This window comes from Nycticebus coucang, chromosome 21 (genome assembly GCF_027406575.1).
Source record: "Nycticebus coucang isolate mNycCou1 chromosome 21, mNycCou1.pri, whole genome shotgun sequence".
NCBI classification, from domain to species: Eukaryota; Metazoa; Chordata; class Mammalia; order Primates; family Lorisidae; genus Nycticebus; species Nycticebus coucang.
The window spans coordinates 33,390,481-33,412,842 of record NC_069800.1 but is presented as its reverse complement, the minus strand read 5'-3'; the positions used below and the strand labels follow the sequence as shown (position 1 = coordinate 33,412,842).

The following is a 22,362-nucleotide window of genomic DNA, read 5'->3' as shown; positions in this document are numbered from 1 at the left end:
CGTGTTTTACACAGTTTTAGGAAGTGACATCACACATATCGATGGGGGAGGGGGATTTTATAACTAGGCAAGTGTGGTTGGTGCCTTTGACAAACCATAATGTGTCATCTCACTTCTCTAATAACTTTGTATTTTTTAAATATAGACATTGGCTTGCAAAATACAGTGGAAAGCTAGGTGTTTTTTATCCTCACTGAGATGTAGAAAATGAGACACAAAGATTCTGTGACCAGCACCCAGAGAAAAACACACTGCCCGGGAGCTATCTCTGTACACGGGAGAGAGCATGAGAGCGTTTCTCAGTCTTTCTTTATTTTTCTTTTTCTTCCTTTCATAGTATATGTTCTGTTTAGTAAGGAAGGTGGAGTCTTCTGGAATAGATGAAGGGCAGTTCAAGGTCAAGATCCCCTGAGCTTTTAAGTCTATCCTCTCCCCCATTGTTATTCCATTAACTGTGGCATCTTCAAAGTCTCCCTTTCCCTGGTCAGACAGTTTTTCTCAAGTCTAAAAAACCGTCCTGGGTCCCAGTCTTTCCCAGCATCCTCAACTCTCTTCTTCCCCTACGAATTCCCCAATACCCCTCAGGCAATGTCACTCTCTGTTTTATCAGATTCATCTGTGACCTTCAAATTACCAAATATGTTAACAATCCTTTTCTTCTTTGATGGCTCTGTAACATTGCATTGACCTCTATGATAATATCAGTGTCTTGCTAACTGTCCTATACTTCTTTCCCTCCCAGTGATGTTAAGAGTGGCTCTGGCTCAACACTAGAAATGTTAGTCTTCCCTAGCATCTGCTTTCTCTCTATCTGTCCCACTTTTCTCTTCTTCTCCAAGGTCAGCCATCTCCTCTTGCTTTCCAAACCTCTCCCTCCAGACCAAACAGTTGTCTTTCTGAACTTCTAGACACATATTTTCAATGTGCAGTAGACAACCTTTCCCATATTTTCTCCAGGAATTGTATATAGGACATCACCACTACTAGACTCATTGTTCTCCTCCCACAAACTCATTTCTTATTTGAGTTCTCTCATTTTGCCACCAGAAACTTTGAAGTAGTTTTTGACTCCTTCTCCCCCCACCCGCATGTGCACTCTGTCACCTGTGATCAACCAGAGAAGTATCTCTAGATTTCTCTTTTCATCCAGCATAGGTACAGACCCTCATTTGTTCTTTCCTGGACTATTGAAAAAGCTTCTCTCTGGCCTGTTGGCCTCAAGAGTTATCTCCCAAAGCCATCCTTATTACCACCCCAAAACATAGAACTGACCACTGCACACCCCTTCTGAAAATCTCTCAGGGCCTCCCCATCTAAAGAATAACCTGATTGTGCTTGATTCAGCAGGATGTTTACTAAAATTGGACCGATACAAAGAAGATTAACATGGTCCCTGCAAGGATGACATGCAAATTCACGAAGCATTCCATATTTTAAAAAATAAATAAATAGGGCAGCGCCTGTGGCTCGAAGGGGTAGGGCGCTGGTCCCATATGCCGGAGGTGGAGGGTTCAAACCCAGCCCTGGCCAAAAACCACAAAATAAATAAATAAATAAAAAGAATAACCTGGTAAAAGAAACAGAATATAGGCTCTTCACCAATATTGGCATTTAAGGCCCATAACTCTCTAATCTCAAGCTTCTTTTTTTCTAGGCAAAGTACTACTTTCTACTGCTGGCAGACTAGAGTTGATATCAGGGGCAGTCCTGACTTCAGCTTCTCAGGGTTCATACAAGAACTAAATATAAGCGTTGCCTGTGGCTCAATGAGTAAGGTGCCGGCCCCATATACCAAGGGTGGTGGGTTTGAACCCGGCCCCAGCCAAACTGCAACAAAAGAATAATTGGGCGTTAACACAATAACTAAGAAAATGCCGTGAAGGCAGTGTTAACCAGTTTGATGAAAACATTTCAAATTGTATATAAAACCAGTACATTGTACCCCATGATTGCATTAAAGTACACAGCTATGATTTAATAATAAAAAAAACATACTGTTTGGTATATCAAATGTAGAAGGTAAAACTAGAAGAAAGAGCAAAAGAAATTACTATCACAAACATCAGAATATGTTTATCTTTGGTTGGAAAAAGGAAAAAGCGTTTGGGAAAACGAACGAAGAACTGGGGAGATAGTAGTGCTGTTTCCTAAGCCTGATGAGCAAATTTCTGTTCCTATGTTATTATTATCAGTATTATTATATGTGCTAGGTGCTATCTACTTTCTTTTTTTTTTTTTTTTTTGTAGAGACAGAGTCTCACTGTACTGCCCTTGGGTAGAGTGCCGTGGCGACACACAGCTCACAGCAACCTCTAACTCTTGGGCTTACGCGATTCTCTTGCCTCAGCCTCCCGAGCAGCTGGGACTACAGGCGCCCGCCACAATGCCCAGCTATTTTTTTGTTGCAGTGTAGCCGGGGCTGGGTTTGAACCCGCCACCCTCGGCATATGGGGCCGGCACCCTACTCACTGAGCCACAGGCGCCGCCACTATCTACTTTCTTATACAAGAATATTTCAAAATTTAAAAATTCACAATAAAAGAACAGGATATACTAAAAAAAAAAAAAAACATTGCCAGGCATAGTGGTGGGCACCTGTAGTCCCAGTTAGTCAGGAGGCTGAGGCAAGAGAATCGCCTAAGCCCAAGAGCTGGAGCTTGCTGTGAGCTGTGACGCCACAGCACTCTACTGAGGGTGACAAAGTCAGACTCTGTCTCTTGAAAAAAAAATTAAATATATGTAATGAAGTGCTCATTCAGTACTTGGATATATAGGTGTTCAAAGTCATTTTGTTCATATGATTATTTTTATCATCATTATCAATTCACAAAACATACGAACATTTTCCTATTCATTTATTTTTCCTTTTCTTTTCCATTCCTTTTTCTTCCTATTACAGCTGATATAAACCAGGTTTTCTCTCTCCTTAACTTCTCTAAACTTAATCATCAGAATATATCAAGAACATTTGTGACCTGGTTAATTTGATTGAAATTTCAGTCATTTCCAGGCTGTGTTATTTTTGAGAGGTAATTGTAGCTTAGGCTATTTCATCTTCATACAGTACTTTTCAACATTTTTTTTTGTTTGTTTGTTTTGTAGAGACAGAGTCTCACTTTATGGCCCTCTGTAGAGTGCCATGGCCTCACACAGCTCACAGCAGCCTCCAACTCCTGGGCTTAAGCGATTCTCTTGCCTCAGCCTCCCGAGCAGCTGGGACTACAGGCGCCCGCCACAACGCCCGGCTATTTTTTGGTTGCAGTTTGGCTGGGGCCAGGTTTGAACCCACCACCCTTGGTATATGGGGCCGGCGCCTTACCTACTGAGCCACAGGCGCTGCCCTTCAACATTATTTTTGACATCTCTCTGGAGTCTAGAACAGGAGTACACTTTCTGGAAAGGACCAGATAGTAAATGTTTCAGGCTTTGTGCATCAAGAGGCAAAAATCCATAATATTATATAGATAGAGTACTTATATAATGCTAAAGAATTAATTCCCACAGATTTTTAATTAATGAAATTCAAAATATAATAATAATAATTGAGGGTGGCACCTGTGGCTCAGTGGATAGGGCGCCGGCCCCATATACTGGGGGTGGCGGGTTCAAACCTGGCCCGGCCAAACTGCAACAAAAAAGTAGCTGGGCGTGGGCGGCACCTGTGGCTCAAAGGGGTGGGGTGGCGGGTTCAAACCCAGCCCCAGCCAGAAACTGCAAAAAAACCCAAAAAAGTAGCTGGGCATTGTGGTGGGTACCCATAGTCCCAGCTACTCAGGAGGCTAAGGCAAGGGAATCACCTATGCCCAGGAGGTGGAGTTTGCTGTGAGCTGTGACACCGTGGCACTCTACCGAGGGCGATAAAGTGAGACTCTGTCTCAAGAAAAAAATAAAAGAATACTTGTTATAGATAAACATTGTGATCAATATGATAGGACACATTGACTTTGATTGAACCCCAGTTAAGCAAAGCCTTATTTTCTTTCTTTTTTTTTTTTTTTGGGAGACAGAGCCTCAAGCTGTAGCCTTGGGCAGAGTGCCGTGGCATCACAGGTCACAGCAACCTCCAACTTCTGGGCTCAAGCGAGTCTCCTGCCTCTACCTCCCAAGTACCCTGCTTCCCCGAAAATAAGACAGTGTCTTATTTTAAGGTGTGCTCCCAAAGATGCGCTAGGTCTTATTTTTAGGGAACGTCTTATCTTTCCTGTAAGTAGGTCTTATTTTCGGAGGATGTCTTATTTTCGGGGAAACAGGGTAGCTAGGACTACAGGCACCCGCCACAATGCCTGGCTATCTTTTGGTTGCATCATTGTTGTTTGGCAGGCCCAGGCTGGATTTGAACCCGCCACCTCAGGTGCATGTGGCTGGCACCTTAGCCACTTGAGCCACAGGTGCCGAGCCAGCAAAGTCCTATTTTCTTCATCCCCTGAATTCTATTCTTCTTATTAGTAGACCTGCATATAAAAATATAATACTCAATTATTATTTATTTATTGATTGATTGATTTTAGAGATAGAGTCTTACTTTGTTGCCCTCAGTAGAGTGCTATGGTGTCATAGCTCACAGCAACCTCAAACTCTTGGGCTCAAGCAATTCTCTTGCCTCAGCCTCCCAAGTAGCTGGGACTACAGGTGCCTGCCACAACGCCCATCTATTTTTATATTATTTTTCTTTTTTTTTTTTAGACAGAGTCTCACTTTGTTACTCTTGGTAAAGTGGTGTGGCGTCACAGCTCACAGCAACCTCAAAGTCTTGGGCTAAAGTGATCCTCTTGCCTCTAGCCTCCCAAGTAGCTGGGACTCCAGGAGCCTGCCACAACTCCCAGCTATTTTAAGAGATGAGGTCTTGCCCTGGTTCAGGCTGATCTCGAACCTGTGAGCTCAGGCAATCCACCCTCCCAAGTGCTGGTTTTATAGGTGTGAGCCACCGCAACCAGCCAGCCTGGCTATTTTTAGAAACAAAGGTCTCTCTCTGGCTCAGGCTGGTCTGGAACCCATTAGTTCAGGCAATCCACCCACCTTGGCCTCACATGTGCTAGAATTACAGGCGTGAGCCACTGCACCTGGCCCTATAAAGAGTATTCTTAGCTGGTACAAAAATAGGCAATAGGACTTAGTTCGCTAGCCCCCCCAATCTAGATCATAACTCCTCTTACTTTGTTGTCTCTCTCTCTTTTTTTTTTTTTGTAGAGACAGAGTCTCACTTTATGGCCGTTGGTAGAGTGCCGTGACCTCACACAGCTCACAGCAACCTCCAACTCCTGGGCTTAAGCGATTCTCTTGCCTCAGCCTCCGGAGTATCTGGGACTACAGGCGCCCGCCACACGCCCAGCTATTTTTTGTTGAATTTTGGCTGGGGCTGGGTTTGAACCCGCCACCCTCGGCATATGGGGCAGGTGCCCTACTCACTGAGCCACAGGCGCCGCCCTGTTTCTTTGTCTTTTGTTTTTTGGGGTTTTTGTGGGTTTTTTTTTTTTTTTTTTTGAGACAAAGTCTCACCACGTGGGCGGCGCCTGTGGCTCAGTGAGTAGGGCGCCGGCCCCATATGCTGAGGGTGGCGGGTTCAAACCCAGTCCTGGCCAAACTGCAACAAAAAAATAGCTGGGCGTTGTGGCAGGCGCCTGTAGTCCCAGCTGCTCGGGAGGCTGAGACAAGAGAATCGCGTAAGCCCAGGAGTTAGAGGTTGCTGTGAGCCGTGTGATGCCACGGCACTCTACCCGAGGGCGGTACGGTGAGACTCTGTCTCTACCAAAAGAAAAAAAAAAACAAAAACAAAGTCTCACTACGTCACCCTCAGTAGAGTACCGTATCGTCACAGCTCACAGCAACCTCCAACTCTTGGGCTTAAGTGATTCTCTTGTCTCAGCCTCCCAAGTAGCTGGGACTACAGGCGCCTGCCACAATGCCCGCTATTTTTTGGTTGTAGTTGTCATTGTTGTTTGGCAGGCCCAGGCTGGATTCGAAGCCGCCAGCTCCAGTGTATGTGGCTGGTGCCCTAGCTGCTGAGCTACAGGTGCCAAGCCATGTGTCGCTATATTTGCTCAGGCTTGTCTCAAACCTGTGAGCAAAAGCTATCCACCTACCTCAGCCTCCCAGAGTGCTAGGATTGCAAGCCCCATCCAGCTTTCTACACCCTGGCTGGTTCAGCAGCCCCAGGAGTTCTGAAGCCAGTTATGGAAGTGACCTCTCTCACCCTCAAATGACCTCAAATTCCCTGCCTAGCTATTTCCACCTACTCCCAGCAAATGACATTGCTTCCTGCTTCTGGGCAACTGGTCATGAGAGAGGCATTCACTCATCCCCACATCCCCTTATCCACAAGCCCACTTTCCCCTGGGAGACCCCCATTCCCAACCTTGAGAACTAAAGACCCCTCTGAGAACCCCTGTTAGGTTCCTTCTCTGCATCTCATTGCTGACCACCCTTTCTTTCTAACACCTGCATCCTCCCAGGTCCTGAAACCCTCTCCTTTTCTTATCTTACCTTCTCAAAAGAACCACCTCCAGCCCCTGTTTCCTCATCCTCACTTCTCTCCTCCCTTTACCTTCTAGCAATCTGGCTTCTGTACCTGTATTCCTCCAAAGCTACCCAGGTAAATTAGCCATGTTCTCTCAGTTGCACAATCTGGGGGATCTTTTGTGTATGCCTCTTACTGAACTCTCTCAAGGCAATTGGCACAGCTGGTGCCTTGTTCTCACAAAAATCTTGCCTGACCTGGGTCCTACTAGTTCTTCTACTTCTCTGCGTTTCCTCTTCTTCCTGCCCCCTTCAAATACTACTGTTGGGGCAAGGAGAGCTCGTCTATGTCCATTTCTGTTTTTCTCTAAAAAGTTCTTCAGAGGCATCACCATTTCTACTGCCTGGATGACCTCAACCTCTCCTCTGGAGCGTTCTTGCTCATTAAATCTTAACCTGGTCTCTCCTGGCAATCTCCCAAGTGCCTAGGTTAGCAAAAACATATTCCCTTCTTTCCCCCTGGCATGTATGAAATTATAGAGAAATGATTTGTTTTTTCTTTTCTTTCCCTCCCAAATTGTCAACTCCTCCAGGGCAGAGATCTTGGTTTACACAACCCCATATACCAACTCTTCACATAGTAAGTCTTCAAATGACCTCAGCTGTCAAACTGAACCAGGGGCTGAGAATAGGTGACATGTGAAGGGAGAGAGCCACTCAGGATTAAACCCTGTATTCCTGAAGAACAGGAAACTGAGTTAAGGACAGAGAGGCAGAACCAATAAGAGAGAGGGAGAGAGAAAAGCAGACAAAAGGAAATTAATTATGGGAGTCAGCTCCTGCAATTATGGAGGCCAACAAGTCCTACAATATGCTGCCTGCAAGCTGCAGAACCAGGAAAGCAGGTGGTTGTCATTCAGTCTGAGTCTGAAGGCCTGAGAGTCTGGAGCTCTGATGTCCAAGGGGGAGAGAAAGGAATGTCTCCACATCAGAAGGGAGTGTGAATTTGCCTTTGCTCTGCCTTTTTGTTCTACCTGGATCCTCAGTAGATTGGATGATGCCAACTCATGTTGGTGACAGCAAATCTTCACTCAGTCTACTGATTTAACTGCTAATTTCTTCTGTAAACACCTTTCCAGACAGACCCAGAAATAATGTTTTACCAAATATCTAGGCATCTCTTTTTTTTTTTGGGAAAGTCTCACTATGGTGCCCTTGATAGAGTGCTATGGCATCACAGCTCACAGCAACCTTAAAACTCTTGGGCTCAAGTGATTCTCTTGCCTCAGCCTCCCAAGTAGCTGGGACTATAGGTGCCTGCCACAATGCCTAACTATTTTTTTGTTGTTGTTGTTGTTGTAGTTGTCATTTAGCAGGCCCAGACTGGGTTCGAACCCACCAGCCCTGGTGTATGTGGCCGGCACCCTAACCACTGAGCTATGGGTGCCGAGCCTATCTAGGCATCTCTTAGCCTTGTCAAGTTGACCCCTAAAATTGACCATCCCATAAGCCAACTGGGAAATGGAGATTAGAGACTAAACACAAAGGTGCTGATGCCACGGAAAAATAACTGTACGTTCTTCAGTAAGGAGAATCGTTTAAACCCAGAACCTTATGCCCACATTTAGTCATTGGGGTAAGCGGTCAGACACAGGCAAAAAGCAAAGATCTAGGGTGGTGCCTGTGGCTCAGTCGGTAAGGCACCGGCCCCGTATGCTGAGGGTGGCGGGTTCAAACCCAGCCCCGGCCAAACTGCAACCAAAAAAAAAAAAAAAAAGCAAAGATCTATCAGTCATTATATAAAGATGGAAGGAGGCAAAACTAATTTAAGCTGTTGGAATTTAGGATTCTGTCACCCTGTGGGGGGATAGTGACTAAGAGGAGGCACTGTGGTCTTCTGAGAAGCTGGCCATGTTCTATGTCTCCACATGGGTGCTAAATACATGGGCATATTCATTTTGCGAAATATCATTAAGCGCACATTTATATGCATTTATCTGTATGTGTACTACAAAAAGCTTTTATTAAGCAAATGCAGCAACAAAACTTAAGGGGAAAATTTCAGCAAGCAATCTTATATTCAGTGAGTTGGGTATTTCCTGTTTTAAATAGCATGGTCCTTCTCTGGGCACTGGGGCAGAAATTCAGGCTCTGAGAGAGGAACTGGTCCAAGGTATTGTCTCCAAGAACATGTGTCGTAGGGAAAGAGGTTACATAATGCAGGATGTAAAGGTTTAAGTTCACATGTTCCTTTGATCCTAGAATAAATGAGTCGTATAACTCATACAGCCATGGGGAGAAAAGGCACTGAGAACCTTGCTGGGTGACTTTGAAGAAATCACGTAGGCAAAACACTCATACGTTTGCTAATATGCAAGCGACAGATAATTCCATCTGCCCTATCTACCACCTGGATTAATATGAAGATTAGATGAGATAATTGGTGTGAATGTGTTCTCTGCAAATTTTTAAAAACTTTTTACAGATAGACGGTAATAGCATAAGAGGCCTAATCTAGCTGTGGAACTAAGCCCATAACTGGTTTTGAGCCATAACATCAAACATTTGGTCTTTCCCTAGATGATATTTGCACTCCAACACTATTAAATTCCATTATCTTTGTTTTTGATAAGGTCCCAGTTTGTAAGGTCACTTGGAATTCAGGTCCTTTGTGCCCAGACTGTTGGCTGCACCACTACATCTCATCTCGTTTGTTACAACCACTCCTCATTGATCACATGTCCCCTGGCAAGCACTGACCTAGACAGAATTGACAAACTGCTGGAGAAGAAGCTAACCTCACCTGTCCCCAGTGGGCCTACATGCTGGCAAGTATGAGAAGAAGGAAGAGAAATCATTGTAACCTGGCATCTGGCTGGGCTCCTTGTACTTGGTGGACTTGTGTTCTAGGACATGAGATGGCAACCAAGAAACAAACAAATAAAAAATATTATGTTGCCTGGCATGGTGGTTCACACCTACAATCCTAGCACTTAGCAAGGCCAAAATGGGTAGATTGCTAGAGCTAAGGGGTTAGAGACTTGCCTGAGCAAGAATGAGACCCCACCTCTTCTAAAAATAGAAAAATTAGGCCAGACTCGGTGGCTCACACCTGTAATCCCAGCACTTGGGAGGCCAAGGCAGGTGGATTGCCTGAGCTCATAGGTTTGAGACCAGCCTGAGCTAGAGAGAAACTCTGTCTCTAAAACTAGCTGGGTTTTGTCACAGGCACCTGTAGTCCCAGCCAGCTACTTGGGAGGCTGAGGCAAGAGGATTGCTTGTGCCCAAGAGTTTGAAGTTGCTGTGAGCTATGACACCAGGGCACTCTACCAAGGGTGACAAAGTGAAACTCTGTCTAAACAAACAAACAAACAAACAAAAATACTATTGAAGTATTTGAAGCTATTGATTAGAATTGAGATCAAAATTATCAGAAAGCTATCTGGACCTGGCATCCTGTCTTAGATTAAGAAATAGTGGGAGTCCTACAGTCCTAGCTACTAGGGAGGATGAGACAAGAGAATCGCTCAACTGTTTGAGGTTGCTGTGAGTTATGATGTCACAGCACTTAATCCCAGGGCAACTGCTTGAGACTTGTCTCAAAAAAAAAAAAAAAAGTAGTATACTGCCAAATGGTAAAAGACAAAAATACTACTACTACAGGATGCTTTGAAATATTTTGCTCGGCACCCATAACACAGTGGTTATGGTGCCTGCCACATACACCGGAGGCTGATGGGTTCAAACCTGGCCCCGGCCAGCTAAACAACAATAACAACTGCAACAAAAAAATAGCCGGGTGTTGTGGAGGGTGCCTGTAGTTCCAGCTACTTGGGTGGCTGAGGCAAGAGAATTGCTTAAGTCCAAGAGTTAGAGAGCAGTAATGTCATGGCACTCTACTGAGGGCAACATAATGAGACTCTGTCCCAAAAACAAACAAACAAACAAAAAGAAATAGTGGGAGTGTGGTGGAACTCTTTCTTCCTTTTTTTTGAGACAGAGCCTTAAGCTGTCACCCTGGGTAGAGTGCAGTGGCATCACAGCTCACAGCAACCTCCAACTCCCGGGCTCAAGTGAGTCTCCTGCCTCCGCCTCCCAAGTAGCTGGGACTACAGGTGCCTGCCACAATGCCCAGTATTTTTTGGTTGCGCCGTCATTGTTGTTTGGCGGGCCCAGGCTGGATTCGAACCTGCCAGCTCAGGTGTATGTGGCTGGTGACTTAGCCACTTAAGCCATTTTTTAAATTTTTTATTTATTTATTTTTTGCAGTTTTGGCCAGGGCCGGGCTTGAACCGCCACCCCCAGTATATGGGGCTGGTGACCTACTCCTTGAGCCACAGGCGCCGCCCTAATGTTTCTTTTTTCTTTTTTTTTTTTGAGATGGAGTCTCATTTTGTCATCCTCAGTTAAGTGCTATGGCATCATAGCTCACAGCAACCTCAAACTCTTCAGCTTAAGCGATTCTCTTGCCTCAGCCTCCTGATTAGCTGGGACTATAGGCACCCACCACAATGCCCGGCCATTTTTTTTTTGTTTAGCAGGCCCGGGCTGGGTTCGAACCCACCAGTGCCCTAACCAGTGAGCTACGGATGCTTCCAAATTTTTCTATATTTTTTAGTAGAGATGAGGTCTTGCTTTTGCTTAGGCTGGTCTGGAACTACTGAGCTCTAGTAATCCTCCTACCTTGGCTTACCAGAGTTCTATGATTATAGGCATTAGCTTCCTCACCTAGTCTGTCTTACTCTGTCACTGGGCTAGAATGTCATGGCCCCTAGCTCTCTGCAACCTCAAACTCCTGGGCTTAAGCCATCCTCCTGTCTCAGATTCCCAAGTAGCTGAGACTACTGGCACATCACACCACCATGCCCAGCTAATTTTTCTATTTTTAGTAGAGACAGGGGTCTCCTTGCTCAGGCTGGTCTTGAACTCCTGAGCTTAAGGAATCCTCCTGCCTCAGCCTCTTGGAGTGCTAGGATTACAAGTATGAGCCACTGTGCCCAGCCCTTGCTCTCTTTTGGATCACTCAGTTTGAGGGAGGCTTTCAACCATGTCACAAAGACACTCGAGCAGCCCTGCAGAGGGCTCCACAGCTCATAGCTGTAATCCCAGCACTCTGGGAGGCGGAGGTGGGCAGATCGCCTGAGCTCATGGGTTCAAGACCAGCCTGAGCCAGAGCAAGATCCCGTCTCTAAAAATAGCTGGGTATTGTGTTGGGCTTCTATAGTCTCAGCTATTTGGGAGGCTAGGCAAGAGGATCGCTTGAGCCCAAGAGTTTGAGGTTGCTGTGAGCTATAACACCATGGCACTCTACCAAGGGAAACAAAATGAGACTCTGTCTCATTAAAAAAAAAAGAAACTAAGGCCTCTTGTCTGTAGCCATGGTACTACACCGTCTCAGAAGAGGATGGTTCAGGCCCAGAGAAATTTTCAGCTGCCCACAGGCCCAGCCAATTCTTAAGCTGCACCTTTATGAGCACCTGAGCCTGAAACACCCAGCTTAACTGCTCCTGGTTCCCTGATCCACAGAAACTGTGTGAGATAATAAATGTTTGGGCCGGGCAAGGTGACTCACACCTCAAATCCTAGCACTCTGGGAGGCCAGGGGAGATGGATTGCCTGAGCTCAAGGGTTGGGGACCAGCCTGAGTAAAGGCAGGAGCCTGTCTACTAAAAACAAAAAAATTAGCTGTGGGCAGCGCCTGTGGCTCAGTCCGTAAGGCGCCGGCCCCATATACCGAGGGTGGCGGGTTCAAACCCTGCCCCAGCTGAACTGCAACCAAAAAATAGCTGGGCACTGTGGCGGGCGCCTGTAGTCCCAGCTACTTGGGAGGCTGAGGCAAGAGAATCGCTTAAGCCCAGGAGTTGGAGGTTGCTGTGAGCTGTGTCATGCCACGGCACTCTACCGAGGGCCATAAAGTGAAACTCTGTCTCTACAAAAATAAAAAAAAATTAGCTGTGCATGGTGGTCTGGTGTGCCTGTAGTCTTAGCTGCTTGGGAATCTGAGACAGAAGGATTGCTTGAGCCCAAGGGTTTTTTTTTTTCTTGTTGTTGTTGTTTTTTGTCACCCTCAGTAGAGTGCCGTCGCCTCACAGCTCACAGCAACCTCTAGCTCTTAGGCTAGGGTGATTCTCTTGCCTCAGCTTCCGGAATACCTGGGAATACAGGTGCCCGTGACAATACCTGGCTATTTTTGTTGCAGTTGCCACTGCTGTTTTAGCTGGCCGGGGCCGGGTTTGAACCTGTCACCCTCGGTATATGGGGTCAGCGCCCTACCCACTGAGCCACAAGCGCCGCCCGAGCCCAAGGGTTTGAGGTTGCTGTGAGACATAATGCCACGGCACTCTACCAAGGGTGACAAAGTGAGACAGTCTAGAAAAAAAAGAGGGAGAGAGAGAGAGAGAGAATTGCTTGAGACCAAGGGTTTGAAGTTGCTATGAGCTTTGCTGACAGCATGGCACTCTACCCAGGGCAACAGAGTGAGACACTGTCTAAAAATAAAACACACACACACAACACTAATGGCTTTGGTGGTGACTGGTACGGATGGTCTCTGCCTGAGTTAGCCCTTTCTAATTCACCCATCTTGGGGCCATGGCCCTCAGATTCACTTTCCAAAAGAAAAGCTATTTTCTGACAGTCCTCTCCACTAGAAATGGCCAATGTGCTTTTCTGACAGTCCTCTCCGCTAGAAATGGTCAATGTGCTTTCATCAGTATGGCCTGATGAATCTATGGGACCATTTGGACCTCAGCATCAGAGATTCCAGCTTCCTGGGAATATAGGTTTCAATTGTCACCTCAATGGGACCACTTCATAGAAGAAAAGACTGGTTCATAAAACTTTGCCTGATGTTCTAACAGAACCTTTATGAAATGAAAGACATGAGTTTGTGATGGCACAATATGTAAATGAATTTCAGGGTAATGACTCCCCGTGGAACAAGAAATTAACAGTGAAGAAACTTACGTTGAAAGTGCCAGAGTAGAGTGCGCAATCCAAACATGTCCAGAATTGCTGCGAAGAGATTTTGAATCACTATTTCCAGAAGTAATTAATAACAAACTAATGATTCTGACTGTAACAGAGAAGACTAAGAATGACGTGACTGTTTGGAGTGAAGAGGTAGAAACCGAAAGAGAAATGCTCTTAGAAAAGTTCATCAATGGTGCTAAGGAAATTTTCTGTGCTCTTTGAGCTGAAGGATACTGGGCTGACTTTATTGACCCATCATCAGGTTTGGCATTTTATGGACCCTATACAAACAATACTCTTTCTGAAACAGATGAACGCTACTGACGTCTAGGATTCTCTGTTGATGATCTTGGATGCTTTAAAGTGATTCATCATATTCTCTGGGGTACCCATGTATTTGTAGGAAGTATCTTCACTAATGCAACACCAGAAAGTCATATTATGAAGAAAGTAAGTGGAAACTTGCAGTAATGTCAATTTATTTGTTGAACTGTTTGTAGGTAACATTTGGGTTGATCTATAAACACTGTCAAAGGCTTCAATTTTTAAAAGATACTTATTTCTAAGTATTTATTTCAATATTTGTGAATTTGCAACATTCTCAAGTGATTTGTGATTTTAAAATTGCAAATGCTTATTATTTATAATATCTTTGAATACATGAGCACATCCACATCGTATAGAATGTAGCCAATTAGCATGTAACCAGGATATAATCTCTTATTGTTATTGAAAAGAAAATTCAGTTTTGTTTTGCTCCAAAATAAATCACACATTTGGTTATGAAAACACACTCACACACGCACACAAGTAAATGTTTGTTTATGTTTTCAAATGATTTGTATAGCAGTAGGTTATTAATATGGATAAAATAAAATATCATTTATAATGATAGTAATTATCTGTGGATGGTAGGATTAAAGGGACTTTTCATCTCTTTATTGTAATTGAAATTCTGAAGTTTCTGCACTGAACATGTACTACAATCTTCATATTACCCTTCTCTCTGGTCAATTCTTCCAACTGCTTTTCCATAGCACTCAGGTGAGTTTCCTATCTCATGCCTTAAGTTTCTTGTCTGGTCTACACTATGATGTCTCACTTGAGACACTTTGTTGCAGTTATCCGATTCCTACTTCTATATGTGATCCATAAGGCTAACACATGCATAGTTCACTCACAGAGGTCAAGCACCATGGCACTAAAGAAAGAGACCAGGCCAGACTCCGAAGAGCCTTAGATAGCGTTCTTAGAATGTTCTAAGACTTAATATCTTCTATCAGGTTTCCCAGAAGCAGACCTCAGATAAGGGTTTGTTTGCAGGTGGTTAACAAAGGAAAGGTGCCCAGGAAACTGGTAAGAGTGATTTTAAGTAAAGTTCCAGACTCAGCCTGATCCTAGATGGGAGTTCGGGAATATAAATTATGTCTCCAAGTTTGTTCCCACTCAAGGCAAAGGAGATGGGCCTCATATTCCAGCAGTTATCAGTCAAAACATACACCTCTGTGTTTTTCAGCACAGCAGTTTCAGTAATCTGAAGACAATTCTCTAAAGAGTATAAAGATGTCAGTCCCTGGAAGCAAAAGTACAAAGAAGCAAGGAGAGTGGCGCACAGATATGGCCACAGGGCCCTGGACACCTACACGGTGCTCCGAGAGCGTCCCTTAACATTCCATGTAGGCATTTAATTTTTTTTTTTTTGGAGACAGAGTCTCACTATGTCACCATGGTGTTACAGCTCACAGCAACCTCTAATTCTTGGGCTTAAATGATTCCCTGACCTCAGCTCCCATAGCTGGGACTATAGGTGCCCACCACAACACCCAACTAATTTGTGTGTGTGTGTGTGGTAAGATAGGATTTTATTAGACAGGAGGAATACAGAAGCACCTGAGCCCCTTGCAAAGAGGAAGACCCAAGTCAGAAATCTCTCTGGCATTCTTTGTCTAGGGGTATATACTGTCTGGAGAATTACATTTTGGCTAGGATTTGGCAGGTGGGTTAGAAAAATACCCTTTCAAAGTTGAAGTCAGTCCCTCCCTTGGGACAAAGTTTTTAGGTCTTTGCACTTTTTAGGGAAGGGATTAGAGTACATGTTCCCTACTTAAGATGGAACCACCCCCAAAACGTCTCAGTTTGCTTTTTTTTTTTTTCTTTTTGAGACAGAGTTTCACTTTGTTGCCCTCGGTAGAGCGCTGTGACATCACAGCTCACAGCAACCTCCAATTCTTGGGCTTAGGTGATTCTCTTGCCTCAGCCTCTTGAGCAGCTGGGATTACAGGTGCCCACCACAGCACCCAGCTATTTTTTTGTTGTTGTTGCAGTTTAGCTGGGGCCGGGTTTGAACCTGCCACCCTTGGTATATGGGGCCGGTGCCCTACTCACTGAGCCACAGGCGCCGCCCCTCAGGCTGCTTTCGATCCTAATCTTGTTAGAGCCTAGAAAGTGTAGCCTGGAAGAGCCAGACTGTTTGTGCTTGGAAATGGGGGTCTAAGTTCGGCTGCTTTCGATCCTAATCTTGTTAGAGCCTAGAAAGTGTAGCCTGGAAGAGCCAGACTGTTTGTGCTTGGAAATGGGGGTCTAAGTTCTTTTTTTTTTTTTTTGAGACAGTGTCTCACTTTGTCCCCCTTGGTAAAATGCCGTGGTATCGGGCGGCGCCTGTGGCTCAACGGGTAGGGCGCCGGTCCCATATGCCGGAGGTGGCGGGTTCAAGCCCAGCCCCGGCCAAAAATAAAAAAAATAAAAAAAAAAAAAAAAAAAATGCCGTGGTATCATAGCTCACAGCCACTCCAACCCTTGGGCTTAGGCAATTCTCTTGCCTCAGCCTCCTGAGTAGCTGGACTACAGGCGCCCGCCACAATGCCAGGCTATTTTTTGTTGCAGTTGTCACTGCTGTTTTAGCTGGCCAGGCCTGAGTTCGAACCCAACCACCCTCAGTATATGGGGCCAGCGCCTACCCACTGAGCCACAGGCGCCGCCTAGGGGTCTGATTTCTGAGCTCACCTGTTCCTAACGAATGGGGAATCCCTGTCCAGTCTTGAGTGGGTGAATCCTCCTTCTCCGAATAGAAGCTCTAACTGCTGTTAGGAAGAAGGGGCTCTGACTTCTCCAAACTGCTTCCTGCTGAAGATGGACGGTGATATACGTGGGCAGTTAGAGGTTCCTCAGAAGAGAGTGATCCAGGGTTAATTGGAAGTCCAGGTTAATTCCTCTAGCTCAGGGCGTTCTGTTCATGAAATTGCCCAAGGTATTCTCTTTATGAAATTTTCCAGGCCCAGGGAACTGGGGTCCTTTGTCCAGGCTTAAATGGAGGAACCCTATATCAATAGAAGTAGACAGGCTGGGCACCCATAGCTCAGTGGTTAGGGCACCAGCCACCTGCTCCATGGCTGGTGGGTTCGAACCCAGCCTGGACCTGCTAAACAACAGCAACAAAAAAAATAGCCAGGCTTTGTGGTGGGTGCCTGTAGTCCCAGCTACTAGGGAGCCTGAGGCAAGAGATTCGCTTGAGCCTAGAAGTTTGAGGTTGCTGTGATTCCACAGCACTCTACTGATGTGGACAAAGTGAGACCCTGTCTCAGTTAAAAAAAAAAAAAAAATAGAAGGGACAGTTAGGATCCAAGGGTCCACATGAAGGGTGATCCAAGGGTCTACAACAGAGTCAGGTCTTAGGCTGGAACCCTTTTCACTGTAGCCTGATGATATCATCTCTTACAGGCTTCTAAATAATAACTTCAAATCTTCTCTAGGCTCACAAGTGTAGGTGGACTGTGGCTGATTCTCTTCATGGTCTACTTTTGTAGGTGGTGGGTTCTAGGATTTTATGCACAAATGATGTATCCAGGAATCTATTCCCATAACTTTAACCACTGTGGAAACTGTGGGAGATTTCAGCTTCACTCAGTCTGGGAGGGTCTTCTTTTTTTTTTAGACAGAGTCTTGTCACCCTGGGTAGAGTGCTGTGGCATCACAGCTCACAGCAACCTCCAGCTCTTATGCCCAACTATTTTTTTGTTACAGTTTGGCAGGGGCCAGTTTCGAACCAGCCACCCTTGATATTTGGGGCTAGTGCTCTACTCACAGAGCCAGAGGCACCGCCCTGGGAGGGTCTTCTTAAGGAGAGCTGAGGAGATCTTTTCTTGGTCAGCCATGGACTGCACCTCCCATATTCTTTTTTTTGTTTGTTTTTTTGTAGAAACAGAGTCTCACTGTACGGCCCTCGGTAGGGTGCCATGGCGTCACACGGCTCACAGCAACCTCTAACTCTTGGGCTTACGCAATTCTCTTGCCTCAGCCTCCCCAGCAGCTGGGACTACAGGCGCCCGCCACAATGCCCAGCTATTTTTTTGTTGCAGTTTGGCTGGGGCTGGGTTTGAACCCGCCACCCTCAGCATATGGGGCCGGCGCCCTACTCACTGAGCCACAGGCGCTGCCCACCTCCCATGTTCTGATACAGGAGGCCTCAACTGCATTGATGAGCAGAGAGTGGAAGCCCCCACTGTCTAGAAAGTACAGGGTATGGATGGTTGGCCCTGCCAGGGGAACCGACATTGCCCTTGAACTGGTCTGGCTACTGCTCCGAGTCTAGCAGCATCTTGGCAGCACCCAATAAGGCTTGGGCCCCCAATCAGACTGCCAGGTGCTGCGGCAAGCCCATTTTCACCCCACTGTCAGCCAACACATCCAGGGCCATGAACACATAGGGGGGTCCACTGCCACTGAGCCCTGTGATAGCATCAATCTGGTCCTCTTCCACCTCAGTGCAAAAGCCAACACTGCTCATGAGCTGCTCCAAGAGCTGCCCATCCTCCACCAGGGCATAGGTACCTATGGCATATACTGTGGCACCCTTCCGGAAAACCACAGGTATGTTGGTCATGCAGCGAATCACTTTGGGAACTGACTGGAATACCATCAGCTTTTTTTCCACAGAGCTGATGGTGACACTGTTGCAGGAAGACAAGGCCCAACGGAGAGAAAGAACACCCAAACACCATGTTTATAAGAGGAAGGGTTTTATTCACCAGCCGGGAGCTTACAGCATAGAAGAATTCCAAATTGCCGCACTCCCCAACTGCCTTGGTCTGTCCCTTTTTATTGACAGTCAAAAAGTTCCACCCCACAGGTACCCTTCTCATTGGCCAGTTTGAATCAAGCGGGAGATGCTATTCCTGCCCCTACAGAACTACAGGATTTCACAGAACTTGGAAATTTCCAAGTTTCAGGAAGCTAAGTTTACAAATTCACAAGAGCTGAGTCACCGTGGAGAGGACCCTGCATGTGTATCCTTGTGGTCTCTGTGAGAAGACCTGTTCCTCTAGACCTCAGCCTCTCTCAACACCAGCTGCACAGGAGACCACAATGGGCCTGGCTTACACGTCAGCCCCAATCTCATCCATGGTGAAGGGGACATGTGGCTTCACAGTCAGGAACAGGATGTCACTATGTGTCACTGTCTCCTTGTTGCTTCGAGTCAGGTTCGCACCCATCTTCCTGAGGGCAGACAACATTTCTGGGGAGCTGGCCGTTATTTTGTGAGCCAACAGGATGCCTGTGGCCGTGAAGTCTTGAGCCAGCCCACAGGCCAGCTAGCCAGGACCGATGAAGCCCACGCTCATGGTTCTCAGCTCACATCTCTTGGCACCCGCAGGAGATACCACTAGCGGCAGGCAGATGGTGCAGGGGCCCACCAGCACCTCATCAATGACCCGGGAGTTGCCAGCCGCTCTCTCTATATATATTTTTAATTGCAGTTGTCATTGTTATTTAGCTGGCCTGGGCCAGGTTCAAACCCACCAGCCTGGGTGTATGTGGCTGGGGTCCTACTCACTAAGCTATGGGCGCCGCCCCATGTAGGCATTTAAGCTGTTTCTTAGGAGCCGGGCCTGGTGGTTTTGAGAGAGGATACCCGGGAAGTGTGAGGTCTAGGAGAACAGATGTCTTCTCAATGAGACCCCAAGGATACACCTGCAGGGTCCTCTCCATGGTCACTCAGCTCTTAGGAATTTGTAGACTTAACTTCCTGGGACCTGGAAATTTCCATATCTGTGAAATCCTGTAGTTCTGTGGGGGCTGGAACAGCTTCTGTCACTTGATTCAAACTGATCAATGAGAAAGGTACCTGTGGGTTGGAACTTTTTTTTTTAGGACAGCCTCTCAAGCTGTCACCTGGGTAGAGTGCCTTGGCATCATAGCTCACAGCAACTTCCAACTCTTGAGCCCAAGCGATCCTCCTGCCTCAGTTTTTCTTTCCTTTCTTTCTTTTTTTTAGGTAATTTAAAAAAATTTTTTATTGATATATTTTTTGTCACCCTGGTAGAGTGTTGTGGCATCACAGTTCACAGCAACCTCAAACTCTTAGGCTTATGCAATTCTCTTGCCTCAGCCTCCCAAGTAGCTAGGATTACGGGCATCCACCATAACTCCCGGCTATTTTCTTTTCTTTTTTTTTTTTTGTAGTTGTCATTGTTGTTTGGCAGGCCCAGGCTGGTTTGGGACTTACCAGTCCTGGTGTACGTGGCTGGTGCCCTAGCCGCTGAGCTACAGGTGCTGAACCTTGCCTCAGTTTTTCTATTTTTAGTAGAGCCGGAGTCTTACTTTTGCTCAGGCTGGTCTTGAACACATCAACTCAAGCAATCCACCTGCCTTGGCCTCCCAGAGTGCTAGAATTATAGGCGTTAGCCACCTCGCCTGGCTGGGTTGAAACTTTTTGACTGGAAATAAAAAGAGAAAGACCTAGCCAGTCAGGGAGCGTGGCTGTTTTGAATTCATCTATGCTGTTAGCTCTACTGGCTGAAATAAAGCCATTCCTCTTATAAACATGGTATTTGGGTGCTCTTTCTCACCATTGGGCCTCATCTTCCTGCAACAGTTTACGCCTGTAATCCTAGAACTCTGGGAGGCCTAGATGGGAGGATCCCTTGAGATCAGGAGTTGGAGACCAGCCTGAGTAAGACAGAAATCCTGTCTCTACTAAAAAAAGAAAAATCAGCCAAGTATTATGATGGGTACCTGTAGTCCCAGCTACTTAGAGACTAAGACAGGAGGATCCTTTGAGCCCAGGAGTTTGAGGTTGCTGTGAGCTAGGCTGACACCATCGCCCTCTAGCCTAAGTAACAGTGAGACATGAGACTCTTTAAAAAAAAAAAAAGAAAGAAAGAAAGAAAGAAAAATAGATGTTTCTTGGGAAGCTCACTGAAGCTAAGTGTGGAGGATGAAGAAATATGGGAGAAGAAGATGGAAAGAAGGTTATTTAGAAGGTGAAAAAGGTTAAGAAGCAATGAATTAATGCTGTGGCAATGGGAACATACAGCAAGAATCAGGCAGGAAAAACCCAGCTATGTGAGCGTGGAGGAGTATCTGGGCATCAGATTCCTCTCCCGTAAAATGGGTCAATGACAACAATAGCAAAAAAGCAATAGGCCGGGTGTGGTGGCTCACACCTGTAATCCTAGCACTCTGGGAAACTGAGGCTTATGAATTGTTTGAGACTAGCCTGACCAAGAGTGAGACTGCATCTCCACCTACTGAAAATAGAAAAACTAGCCAGGCATGTGGCGGGCTACTCAGAGGGCTGAGGCAAGAGGATCACTTGAGCCCAAGAGATTGAGGTTGCTATAAGCTATGATCTCACCATGGCACTCTACCCAGGATAACAAAGTGAGACTCTGTCTAAAAATAAATAAATAAATAATCATAGTGGTAATAATGTTTATTGAGCACTTGACCGTGATGAAGGCACTGACTATTCCAAAGACTTTACAGTTGTCATTTATTTCTCGGTTAACTCTCACAACACCATGAGACAGGCACGTTTATCATTCTGGTCTGACAGATAGAGCCACTGAGGCTCAGAGAGGTTAGGTGACTTGCTTGGGGTTCCACAGCTAGTTCCTCCCTCAAATGATTGTGGAAAAGATTAAATGGCAGCCTGAAATAATAGTCATCATTACTTCTATTATTACTGCTAGTAGAAATTACAGGATTAGACTCAGAGCAAAAGGCCATGGATGAAGATCACCTAAGAGCCCAATTTGGTGGCTGCTTGGCTGTTGTCCTCCAGATGGTTCCTCGTACTGGAGACACGGGAGTGAGTGCGAGTGGAGATTTGAGGTGCTGGAGACCAGAGGAGGGGAAAGACTTCATGCTCATTAAGATCTGCATGACTGTGGGACACCAAACTAGGGATTCCTGATGACATTTGGACAGATGGGTCAGGAGCTTGGGGCTGAAAATAAAGACTTGACCACCATTTCCACAAATCCACGGGAGGGAGTTGGGGGGGGGCCATAAGAGCAGCAGGTCTCTAGCACAGAGCCTGGCCCCCACTTGGAAAGGTAGGAGGAGGAAGAGCCAGGGCAGGTCTGACCTGGGCACATGGGCCTCAAAACTTTCTGATTCCTGTTTCTGTTGATCTGAAACTCTTAGTTACCACTGAGTTCTGAGATTTCTCATCGGCTCCAGTCAACTAATCTTGCTGACTGTTCTCATTATCGAGAGACCTTGCACTTCCCATGTTCCCATGTCCCCTTCTGCCACCCCTCAGCCTCATCTAAGCTCTTTCATAAAACTGGCCTCTTCCTTTTTTTTTTTTTTTTTTTTTTAAAGAGATGAGGCCTCACTTTGTTGCCCAGGCTGGAGTGCAGTGGTGTAATCATAGCTCATTACAGCCTTGAACTCCTGGGTTCGAGTGATCCTTCTTCTGCCTCAGCCTCCTGAGTAGCTGGGAGTACAAGCTCACATCAGCACCCCTGGCTTATCCTCTCCTCCTTTGATTCAACAACAATGACATCAATAATAGACCCCATTTTATTAACAGCTGCTATTTACTGATGCCATCAATATTGATGGAAGGCTTGCTGCAGGTTGGGGACTGCGCTAATCCCAGGGTTGTTGCAGGACTCAGGACAGACATAGTCCTGGCCCTTCAGGAGGTTG

At 46.0% G+C, this 22,362-nt stretch overlaps 1 non-coding gene and 2 pseudogenes across 1 annotated transcript; 2 read left to right on the top strand and 1 right to left on the bottom strand.

Annotated features, from left to right (window-relative positions):
- Positions 1-1,331: 1,331 nt before the first annotated feature.
- On the top strand, positions 1,332-1,436 carry LOC128574318 (U6 spliceosomal RNA). Its single transcript, XR_008376695.1, has one exon. It is a non-coding gene; the product is annotated as a U6 spliceosomal RNA (small nuclear RNA).
- An 11,708-nt stretch (positions 1,437-13,144) lies between these two features.
- LOC128573486 (cobalamin trafficking protein CblD-like) lies at positions 13,145-13,896 on the top strand (annotated as a pseudogene).
- Positions 13,897-14,611: 715 nt separating this feature from the next.
- LOC128573485 (pyrroline-5-carboxylate reductase 2-like) lies at positions 14,612-19,043 on the bottom strand (annotated as a pseudogene).
- Between the last annotated feature and the right edge of the window lie 3,319 nt (positions 19,044-22,362).